The sequence below is a fragment of the Pinus tabuliformis genome, chromosome 7, assembly GCF_031772625.1.
Source record: "Pinus tabuliformis cultivar Carrire ecotype Pingquan chromosome 7, CPIR1, whole genome shotgun sequence".
Taxonomy (NCBI): domain Eukaryota; kingdom Viridiplantae; phylum Streptophyta; class Pinopsida; order Pinales; family Pinaceae; genus Pinus; species Pinus tabuliformis.
Genome location: NC_142293.1, coordinates 1414664565 through 1414676093, shown reverse-complemented (window position 1 = coordinate 1414676093; position 11529 = coordinate 1414664565). Strand labels below are relative to the sequence as shown.

Here is an 11529-nt window from a genome sequence, read left to right as displayed (position 1 = left end):
AAACACAAGTAAAAGGACCCCACTTCATTGACTTGGGTGGGGAAACACCCGAGAAACCTCCAGCTAGCCGTAGCCCACCTCATCCTCAGCCAAATATTGAAACCAGTCCTCCAGATGTTGATATAAGTCCTTCTCGGCCAGAATTAGAAATCAGTCCTCCTCCTCAACAAGACTTTGAGGTCAGCCCAAGGAAAACACCCGAAATAGATCCAAATCAGCAAGAGGTGTATGATTATCTCGAATCCTTAGAGAAGACAGCTGCAGGCCCGAGCACGTCATCCACTCTGCCTCACATAGCACAAGAAGCACAAGTCCAATCATTGAAACAAGAAGTGTTTGAATTGGAGGTTTTAAACATGCACATTAAACAAGAAAATGAAGCATTAAAGGAGCAAAGAAAAGTGGACAAAATCATTCATGATAACACTATGTTACATCTGGGACTGTGGCAGAAAAAGAACAAGAAATTAAAGAAAAAGTGCAGGAAGTTGAGTAGGGAATTAATCAATCTCAAATTCAGATGTTTGATAAGGAAGCCCGGGATGGTAATAGCACCAAGGAAGTAAAGAAGAGGATTTTATGTACTAGCAGAAGCTTCAGAACACATGGACTAAAGGGGGGAGGATCAAAATTTTGGTTGCATGAGGACATGCAACACCTTCACAGTGGGGGTATGTTGAGTCCCAAACTTGCATCTTCCCTATACACATTTTTAGCCTTTTTCCATTTACCTGGACCTCCTAAGCTGTCAAATCATTGCATATTAGTTTAAAAATATCATATAAAATGGTTTCCTAACTATGTCTTGTGACTGTTGTTTGATCTAGATTTTTTCTCATTCAGCTGCGGAATCTTGTCACTTTCCGCAGCGAGCTCAACTTTCCGCAGCCTTTTTGTTGAAGTCTATGTTACATGTGTCTACAGGGAAATCCAGCCACATGGGCAAGTTGCAAATGATGTGGACATGGACCGTAACTATTGGTTCAGTCGAATCCCTCACAGAAGGTCGTGGTCAAAGACAGTCAAGCAGTGGTCAACCTAAGAGTTTTACGGTGGCAGAACTCTGTTTTTCACCACGTGAAGACTTGCGTGGTCGTTCCTAAATCTCAGGAGACGTGTTAACACCTAGGGACTGCTCCATGAACCGAATCTAACAGCCACCCTCCTTGGATTTAATCTCCACGGCTACCATAATGCTAGATTTCTAGACGTGGTTATTCACGTGTCTTTTTATCAGCGCAGATTTTAGGAAAGTAGTTGTGTCATCCTCTGTTATAAATAAAGCGTTCTCATACGCATATTAGCTAGCTTTTTTAATGTAATTTTGACTGTTTACGAGCCCACTGTGTCGTGACTTTATCCTTATGTTATGACTGCATTTTAATACATGAGAAGACACTGTTTATAAGTTCAATTCGTGGTTGATTGCTGATTGGCCGAGGTTGTGCAGAGGGCCCCTGTACACACCAAGGTTTTGTAATTGCTGTATAGTTTCATGCTTTATTCCTTTACGTTCCTGATGCCATAATTGTTTACTTGTATATATTACACTGCTTATGGTATTCATGTTGATTGTTGTCCATAGTTTTTATGCTTTCTAATGCTGTTAACTGATCAGTGTCTTTATTTCAGGTTCTAATAGGCAGCCCGGGCATTTGCACATAGCTTTATAATGACTACTGACATGGAATTATCTTGTCCTTCTGTTGATTTATTTTCTTAGTTCTAATTCCAGCACTGTTTATTTCTTTCAGTTTTGTTCATTTACTTTTCTGCAAGATAGATATTAGATTACTCATGTCATTTTCAGTTACCTCCTATAGCCAGAGCGAGTCAAATGGTGAGGGATTGAAGTATGAATGCATAGTTTGATATTAGTTTATTTTTCTGCAAGTTAGTTATTGAATTTCTCATGTCATTTTCAGTTACCTCCTATAGCCAGAGCAAGTCAAATGGTGAGGGATTGGAGTATGAGTGTGTAGTTTAATATTAGTTTTATTTATGCAAATTAGATATCAGATTTCTCAATTTGTTTATGAATACCTCCTAAATCCAGAGCGAGTCAAATGGTGAGGGGTTAGAATATGAGTTGATGTAATATGATTTTAGTTTACTTTGCTTGTAGTTTTTGAATTTCTTTGAGTTCAGTTTCTTTTTATACAGCAGCAAGGATACTGGGTTTCATAGTCACTAGCTCACTGTTTGGCTTAATTAGAATATTGATACATTTTTATTTTCTCTTAGGAATTGATTTCATCATTGCAAGTTTTAAAACCTTTTTGAAAACTTTGAAGTTTGGAAATCATTTTAAAGGTCACCATTGCCTTGAATACTTATATCCATACTTGACTTTTAGAATTTCCATCTCACATTAGGGAATCAACAAAAGATAAACCCAAAAACAAACCAAAAATCAAAAACGACAAAAAGAAAGAAATCGGTTATCTTGCATATATAGTGTACCTCACTTCAGTAGTTTACGACTCCTGGATTGACAATTAATATAGAAATTTAGGACACTCTAAATTGACCAAACAATCCTAACTCCCGATGCCTTAGAAAATTGGCATCTTCATTGTGTTTGCCATGTTAGATGGAGGTGGTGGTGGTGGAGGTGTGGGAGAAGGTGTATGCGGTGGAGGTAGAGGTGGAGGTGGAGTGGATGGATGATTTTTTCAAGGAAACCCATGAGTGATTAGCTCAATAGCACTTCGCGGCGAGGTCCTTTCCACCCGTTCGTCATCACTTACAAACGGTTTAATCAATGGACTATATTCACGACCTAATCTCTCTCGATCTCTAAATAATTTTCCGCTTCGTGTAGCTCCGAACATCAAGGCAATGGCATAACCCGTTTTCCACATAACAACATTTTAATCTAGGTATTCAAAGATCTTAAATACTTACCTCACGGTCCCTTGAAAAATTGTCACTCTACTTTGTTGTAGCTGACTGAGGTATCGACTGCAAATTCTGTAACAAATCCTCCTATAATTCGATCGAGCCAGTGATCGACATCCATGCAATCTTATCTTCAGAGGCTTCTAATCATCATATCAGTTCTAGAGTCCACATTATTGGACCGTCAAGCTTCCACCTGCCTTGATCGTCTGCCAACTTAGCTAACCACTCGTATAATTCAATTGGGAAGGTGCAGAAGAAAATTTTATATATATCCGTATACAAATACCTATCCAACCACTACTCCTTTGGTAGGCGTGGATTCTTGTTTTCCTGCACCGCGAATTCATGAATTTTTTTATCCAGCCACTTTTCAATTTCTTTCTTCGTCGGATTCCAATGATGCGACATCACACATCTCCTTCAAGCATATCCCAATCTCGGCAACAAGACCATTTGTTGACTTAGGGGGTCCTGACCCAGGTTTAGATTTAGTTGTGCCAACCAACAAATCCTTACACTATTGGCCCTTTCGGCAGCAACTCGCGTAGCGCAGGCTGCAGTCTCACTTGAAGCAGTATGGGGGGATGAAAGAACCAAGTTTTTGCATCCAGAGATGAGTGTGATGTATTTTAGTGCCTCAGTTCTTCCTTTGCATAGATCGATAATCCCTTAGGGCTCGATACTGCAATTCTACTAAAACAACCTTCAGACCTTCGCGAAGGTCTATGATCAGTCTTTGTGAACCCTTAACAGTTGATTTATGGACTTATGCGCATTAGGGAACAATCTTAAATTAGTGTCCACATAGATCTACTTCGTTATCTAGTAAACATAACAAAATTCATCACCGTCTTCGCAAAAGTACATAAACATGTTTGCGTACATATTCTAATAGTTATTCAATAGAATCACGCATCATTAGATCAATATTTCACAAACACATTATTCATCCACAGCATAAACAGTAAACAGAAGTAAAGTGAGATAAACATATATACACAGTATTTCTTTGGTAACTTTCTTTATTTATCTTTAATTCAACTTTACAGACTCGAAACTACCCTGCCCACTCAGTTGTAGGCGTCAGTGCACTCAACTGCAGACTCTATCTAGGCCTCTGTGCACTCAGTTGCAGAGCCTTTCTCTCTTGTCTAACCCACTTCTCTGCACTAATACTTCTCTTCTGTTGACCCATTACATCCATGATTCTCTTCTAACCTCCTTAGACTCTCTAAGACATGCCTATTTACAGCCTTTTACATACAATCCCATGGTCTGCGGACCATGGGTGGGTCTCAAACCTGACTCAACTTAGCATAAACAACGGGCTAAAACTTCTTTGACTCCTACTCATCTACACGCTCTGCATCCACAAATCGAGGATAATTTACATTACTTACAAAAACTACATCAAAACGTGGGTTATTTTAACCCCAAAACTGACCCAGGGGACCCCATCCCAACACCAATCTCAGTGTGACTTGTAGGGTTGGAAAGAATACTCTAAGGGATACTATAAAAGGAAATTTTAGACCTTGAGGATCTGAAATTACATAGATACAACAATTTCAATATCGAGCTCCTAAAAAACAAGAAAAAGGTGTGTAATTTTTTAAAATTTTGCATAACTTTTGTTTGAAAAAACAGTTTGAAGTGATTCAAAGGGAATAGAGAAGCATAGATATCAATTTTTGATTCCAAAATTCCTTGAAATAAAAAATAAAAATGGACACACCTAGTAAGCAACCAGAAATCTCTTATATGATGCATGAAGAAGAGGAAGAAATGCAACATGATATATCAAAATTACGAGACCAAGTGCAACAAATTTCACTCTCACAAAGAGTAACCAAAAATGAATTGGAAGCAATGATGAATGTTAATATGGATGGTTTAAAAGGGAAAATGGATGCTTTAGAATAAAAATGGAAGGTTTGAAGGATGGTTTAAAAGCATAAATGGAAGGTTTGAAGGAAGGTTTGACAAAATTGCTACAATAGCAACAAGGTATTCCATGAAACTCATTATGAGAACAAAAGGAATATTAATCATGATTTTAGAGACTCTAAATTTGGGTTGAAGACCTCCCACATTCCAAATATCAATATGACAAAGTTTGATGGCAAGGATCTAGTAACATGGATAATATAGATGGAGGAATATTTTGATCTATATGATGTGCAACCCTCACAAAAAGTACATATTGCATCTTTATATTTAGAACCAAATCAATTTTTATGGTATAAATGGATTTATTCTCGTAAACCACTTTTCACCTGGTCAATTTTTACGAAGGAAATGATAGCACATTATGAATATACAAAGAGAAACACTTTCTTTAGCGAATTGATAAATCTCAAACAAAAGGATTCAATGGCGGAGCACATTGAAGACTTTGAAAAAATGAATATTAGGGTAAATGATATTCCAGAGGAGCATATGATTTCTATCTTCATAGGAACTTTGAAGGATAATATCCAACACGAGGTTCACCTTTGGGAACTTGATTCATTGGAAAAGGCATTCAGGGTGACAAGAAAAGTTGAAAGAAAAATTATGGCAACAAGGAAGTCTACCACTCACAACTATAAATATGTAAGTGTTGTTTCTCCTAGAATTCCACAACCTACAAGGTTGACACCACAACAATTGGAGGAAAAAATAACAAAAGGGCTTTGTTACAGCTGTGATAGAAAACACACTAAAGGTCATGTGCGTTGAGAAGAAATTATTCCACATAAATTGTGAAGAGGAGGAAGAAAAGGAGCAAGAAACATCAAATGAGGAGGATATACACCAAGAACCAACCCCAGAGAAAGAAGAAATGTATCCGACCATATCTTGCAATGCAATGGCAGGAATTACCACTCCTCAAACTCTCAATATAGAAGGAAATATCAAGGAGAAAAAGGTAATAGTTATGATTGATTCGGGTAGTATCCATAATTTTATTCATTGTAAGATAGCCAAGGAATTGAATTGCTTCCTATATCTAGCACCAGAGTATCAAGTGATGGTTGCAAATGGAGGAACTATAAATTTCTCTGGAAGGTCCCATAATATCAAGCTAACTATGGAGGAATATGTATTGAATAGTCCAATGCTTTCCATTCCAATGGGTGGTGCTAACGTTGTATGAGGAATCCAATTGTTACAATCTTTAGGGATGATAGCTTGTACTTTTCAAGAACTTTTCTTGATTTTTTTTGGGAAGGAAAGGAAGTTGAATTAAGGGGTAGTGCAGCGAAACAAGGAAAGTGATGAGCTCTAATGGCATAAGAAAGATTCTAAATAAATAACAATGGGGTGTAATTACAAAATTATGCTCATTAGAGATTCAACATCGAAATCATCTATTTCCCCAGATGTCCAAAAAGTATTGGACAATCATTCAAAGTTATTTGAAACTCCTAAAGGCCTCCCACCTATTCGTGATCAGGATCATGTTATTCATTTGATCCTAGGATGTAGGTTTTAACATTGTACAAAAATTACCTGCAAACAAATTCTTCAAATAGAAAAATAAACATGGTGAGAACAGAAAACAAATATACACAGTGATTATCCCCTAGATCCCAAAACTGGGACTAGCAGTTTGATTTTTCATTATATTCCTTTCAATGCTACAATACATATATATACATGTCGAAGCATTCATAAACCCCAATCCATTAACCCTGGATTAGAACATAACTGTAGTTCCATTGACCGGATCTACAAAATACCATGGGCAAAAAACCATCATGCCCAAAACCATGTGCAAAACCCATGCACAAAACCATGGGTAGGTCCACCCACCATCTTTGGGTCCACCCAATTATTATTGGGTCTACATAAAACAAAAAAAATAAAAATAAATAAAAATAAAAATAAATAATAATAATAATAATAAAATAAAAATAAAAAATAAAGAAATTATTGGGCACTGCCCCAGACCCCATGTAGGGGGCCTACTACCCCCCTCCAAACCCCCCAACAAGGGGGGCTACCACCCCCCTGTGACCCCCTTACTTCACCTAGTGCAACATACAACGCATGCAACTAGTCATGGAAAGAATATAAGGCATACCCAACACAAGAAGTGTTCCTCCAAACATAGGACCTTACAGATATCCCTATTCCCAAAAGAATTAAATTGAATGTATGGTTGTAGAAATGCTAGAGGCTAGTATAATTCAACCTAATCATAGTTCTTTCTTTGCTCCAGTAGTATTGGTGCAAAAGAAGGATGGATCATGGTGTATGTATCTAGATTATAGGGAGCTAAACAAGCTCACAATTAAAGATAAATTCCCAATCCTGTCATTGATGAATTGTTGGATGAATTGCATGGAGCAATTTACTTCACCAAGTTGGATCTTCATTCAGGATATCATCATATTAGAATGAAGACTAAAGACATTATGAAAAGATCATTCGGAACTCATGAGGGTCATTATGAATTTTTGGTCATGCTTTTTGGCCTTACTAATGCACCTTCCACATTTTAGGGTTTGATGAATTCCATTTTCAAACCCTTCCTTAGAAAATTTGCATTAGTATTTTTTGATGATATACTAATCTACAACAAGTCTTGGAAGGCTCATGTTCAACATGTTGACAGGGTGCTCAAACTATTGGAGGAGAAACAATTATATGAAAAACCTCCAAATATTTCTTTGGAGTACAGGAGGTGGATTATTTGGGTCATATTGTATCTCATGAGGGTGTTAAGGTAGACCCTAACAAAATTAAATCCATTAAGGAATGGAAAATCCCCACAACCATAAAGCATCTTCAAGGATTTCTCAGGTTGACAGGTTATTATCACAAGTTTGTTAAGAATTACGGGAGAATAGAAACACCTGTAACAACATTACTAAAGAAAGATGCATTTTCTTGGACTCCAGAAGAAACTAAGGCCTTTAAACATCTTAAAGAGGCAATGTGCCAAGCACCGGTCTGACTTATGCCAAACTTCATAAAAACCTTTATTGTGGAATGTGATGCCTTAGGAAATGGAATTGGTGTTGTTTTAATGCAAGAAAAAAGACCCATTGCTTTTGAAAGTTTTCCAATCAAAGGAAAGTATTTACACAAACCTATTTATGAGAAGAAAATGTTGGCAATACTACATGCACTAAAGCAATGGCGACCTTACCTAATGTGAAGACATTTCAAGGTAGAAACACATCATGATAGTATTAAATAATTTTTGGAACAAGTATTATCTCCAGAAGAGCAGCAAACTTATGGGTCACAAAGATGTTGAGTTATGACTTTGAAATCATCTACAAAAGAGGGAAGAAAAATGTTGCTGCAGATGCACTCTCAAGAAAGGATGAGGATGTGGAAGCATTGCCTTGTGTCATTTATATTATCCAACCTGATTGGATAACCGAAGGAAGGGATGAATGGAAGAATGACAAAGAGGTGTGGACACTCATTCAAAAGTTGCAACAAGATCCCAGTACATCTCATATGTTTAGCTGAAAAATGATTCATTGTGGTACAAATATTGCCTATATCTTTGTAAGAATTTCCATCTCAAGCAAAATATTCTTTTGGAATTCCACACCTCCCCTTTAGGAGGGCACTAAGGATTTTTAAAAACTTACCATAGGGTCAAGAAGGAAAATTTTTGGGATGGCCTTAAATCTGACATTCACAAGTTTGTGGTTGAATGTTTGGTTTGCCAACAAAATAAAGTTGAGACAATTAATACCCCCGGTTCTCTTACAACCTTTAGTCATTCCAAATCAGCATTGGGAGGAGGTCTCAATGGATTTTATTACAGGTTTACCCAAGTCTGAAGGAAATAGCATCATCATGATGGTAGTTGATAGACTTACCAAGTATGCACACTTTTGCGCATTATCTCATACTTTTATAACCAGCACAATTTCTACTACATTTATAGAAATAATTAAAAAGCTACATGGAAACCCAAAGATTATTGTAAGTGACGGAGATCCCATTTTCACTGGAAATTTTTGGACAAAATCATTTTCTTGTCTTGGTACTCAATTAGCTCATGGCTCATCTTATCATCCTCAATCTGAAGGGCAAACTGAGATAGTGAAAAAATGTTTGGAAGGATATCTTTGTTTCTTTGTATCTAATAAACAAACACAATGGTTCAAGAGGTTACATCTAGCTGAATGGTGGTATAACACTTCCTTCCATACTGCAACAAAAATGACCCCATTTATGGCACTTTATGGATATCATCCACCATCCATCACATCATATTTAAGAGAAAATTCTAAGGTTCAAGTAATGGAAGATCACATTGAACATCAACAACAAGCTCTCCAACTCTTAAAGGATAACCTCACTCTAGCGCAAAATTGAATGAAACAATAGGCAGATCAACACTGTAATTAAAGAGGTGTTGATGTAGGCAATTGGGTATTTTTACAGCTATAACCATACAAACAAATTTCCTTCAAGCAAGCTAAGAAGGATAATAAATTATCACCCAAGTACTATGGTCCTTACAAGGTGTTGCAAAAGATTGGTACTATGGCATACAAATTAGAGTTTCCTGCATCTTCCTAAGTACATCCAGTTTTCGATGTTTCATGCTTAAAGAAGGTTATCGATCACATGCTCCCAGTTCAAACAGTGTTGTTAGAACTTGACGAAAGAAGAAAAAATCATATTTGAGCCTAAAGCAGTCACAAAAACAAGAACCCGGCAACTACAGAATTGATTAATTCAGAGTATCTCATTAAGTGGAATAACTTACCTGTTGAAGATTCCAAATGGGAGGATGTGAATTTTATACAGAATCATCTGGAACTACTCAAGAATTGACGTTAACACTTTTTTGAAGAAGAGGGGCATGTTAGGTCCCTATAATACTAGTGTATTCCCCTTATTGTTATTGTTAGTGTACCCCCCTATTGTTATTGTTATGCCCATGTATCCCCCATGTTGTTATTGGTGTGCCCCATAGAAGCCCATTATTATTATTGGTGTGCCCTTACATTATTATTGTTATGTAGGCTCTCATTATATTGTAACCACTTAGACTCCTATACATACCAAGGAGGTCTTATCATTTGTATCATCCAAGAATTGTTCATTTATGTAATGTAAAGGAGGTTGCCCAAGAGGCTAATTTTTAAGTCTTTGATCTATCTTTTCTTCTATTTTGTGAGTTGGTTGCATAATATATGTCTCTTAAAATCCCTAAATATTTTGTAGTCTAAAGAATCACAAACATGAAGATATAGCAAAAGTACCAAGCTGGCCTATTTAAAATTTATTTTGTGACTGTTCACAAACCCTAACTTCCATAAAGTATAACTATGAAAGTATAAGAAACCAAATTCTTAAAAGTTTAACTAGTTATACCCGAAGATTTCACTTTAATATTTTCCAAGCTTTACTTTCTGAAGCATTATTGAAGAAAGGTTATAGAAAAAAGCAATATTGACCTGTTTGAAACTGATTTCTAGAGTATATAGAAACCCTAACTTCCTGGGATCATATCTCCAAAAATATAGCAAACCAAGATCTGTAACTTGAACTGGATTTTACCCATGAATTCTCCTTAATGTGTTCCAAGTTTCATGGTCTAAAACCTCACAAAAAAAAAAGTTATAGCGAAAATGTTGAACTAACCTATTTGAGATTGATTTCAGGAGCATATAGAAACCCTAACTTGCTTGGAGCATATCTCCAAAAATATAGAAAAACAATATTTGAAATTGGAAATACATATTGCTTGAGATGTCTTCCCAATTTTCTCCAAGTTTCACTATTCAAAACCTCCCAAAAAAAAGTTATAGCAAAAATGCTACAAGGGCTTATTTGAAGTAGAAAAACCATAGGATCATGATCTCTTATACATTGTCGGTGATTGTACTGAGCCATATCTTAGATATTTTTGAAGTTTCAATTGGGAAATCTGGTATTGTTCAATGGCTTCAACAGACGTAGATATGATCCCAGAGCCTATAAGGGAGGGCTCCAGTAGTCAAGTTAGACCAAGAAGTTCCACTAGGAAGGTCAAATGGTTTGAAATCAAGAAATGGAATGATGTTTCCCTCTGGGCGTGGGGTATTGTGGTTGACAATTGTGCAATTTGCAGAAACCATATTATGGATCTCTGCATTGAGTGGTAGGAAAATCAAGCAAGTGCTACCAGTGAAAAATGTACAATTGCATGGGGTGTCTACAATCATGCCTTCCACTTCCATTACATAAGTCGTTGGCTTAAGACAAGACAAGTCTACCCATTAGATAATAGCGAGTGGGAGTTCCAGAAGGAGCGCAACCAGATTTCAGATAGTCTATCCAAGGAAGTCACACACCAGCCTCGGGGGATTTAGATGATCCAAGAACAATCAGGGCACGACTTCTACCAGTACTTCCATAGACCATATGATGATCAGCAGCTTGATGGGGCATCCAAACCCTGATTTTTTATGATCCAGATATCAGACGGTCTTTATGTTTTCAGTATTTATATGTATATATATTTAACAGACATGTAATTTTGTATCTACTTATCAGTCTCGTCCCGAGATAGATTTTTTAATTTTTTCAAATATGTGACAATAGTCATTCTATACTACATATGCTTCCTAAAACATCTACAACATGTGATTTTCAACATCTTAATGAAAATTACGA

The 11529-nt window shown here is 36.7% G+C and overlaps 1 pseudogene; it reads left to right on the top strand.

Annotated features, from left to right (window-relative positions):
* Nucleotides 1-10814: 10814 nt before the first annotated feature.
* On the top strand, nucleotides 10815-11225 carry LOC149252953 (RING-box protein 1a pseudogene; annotated as a pseudogene).
* The last annotated feature ends 304 nt before the right edge of the window (nucleotides 11226-11529 follow it).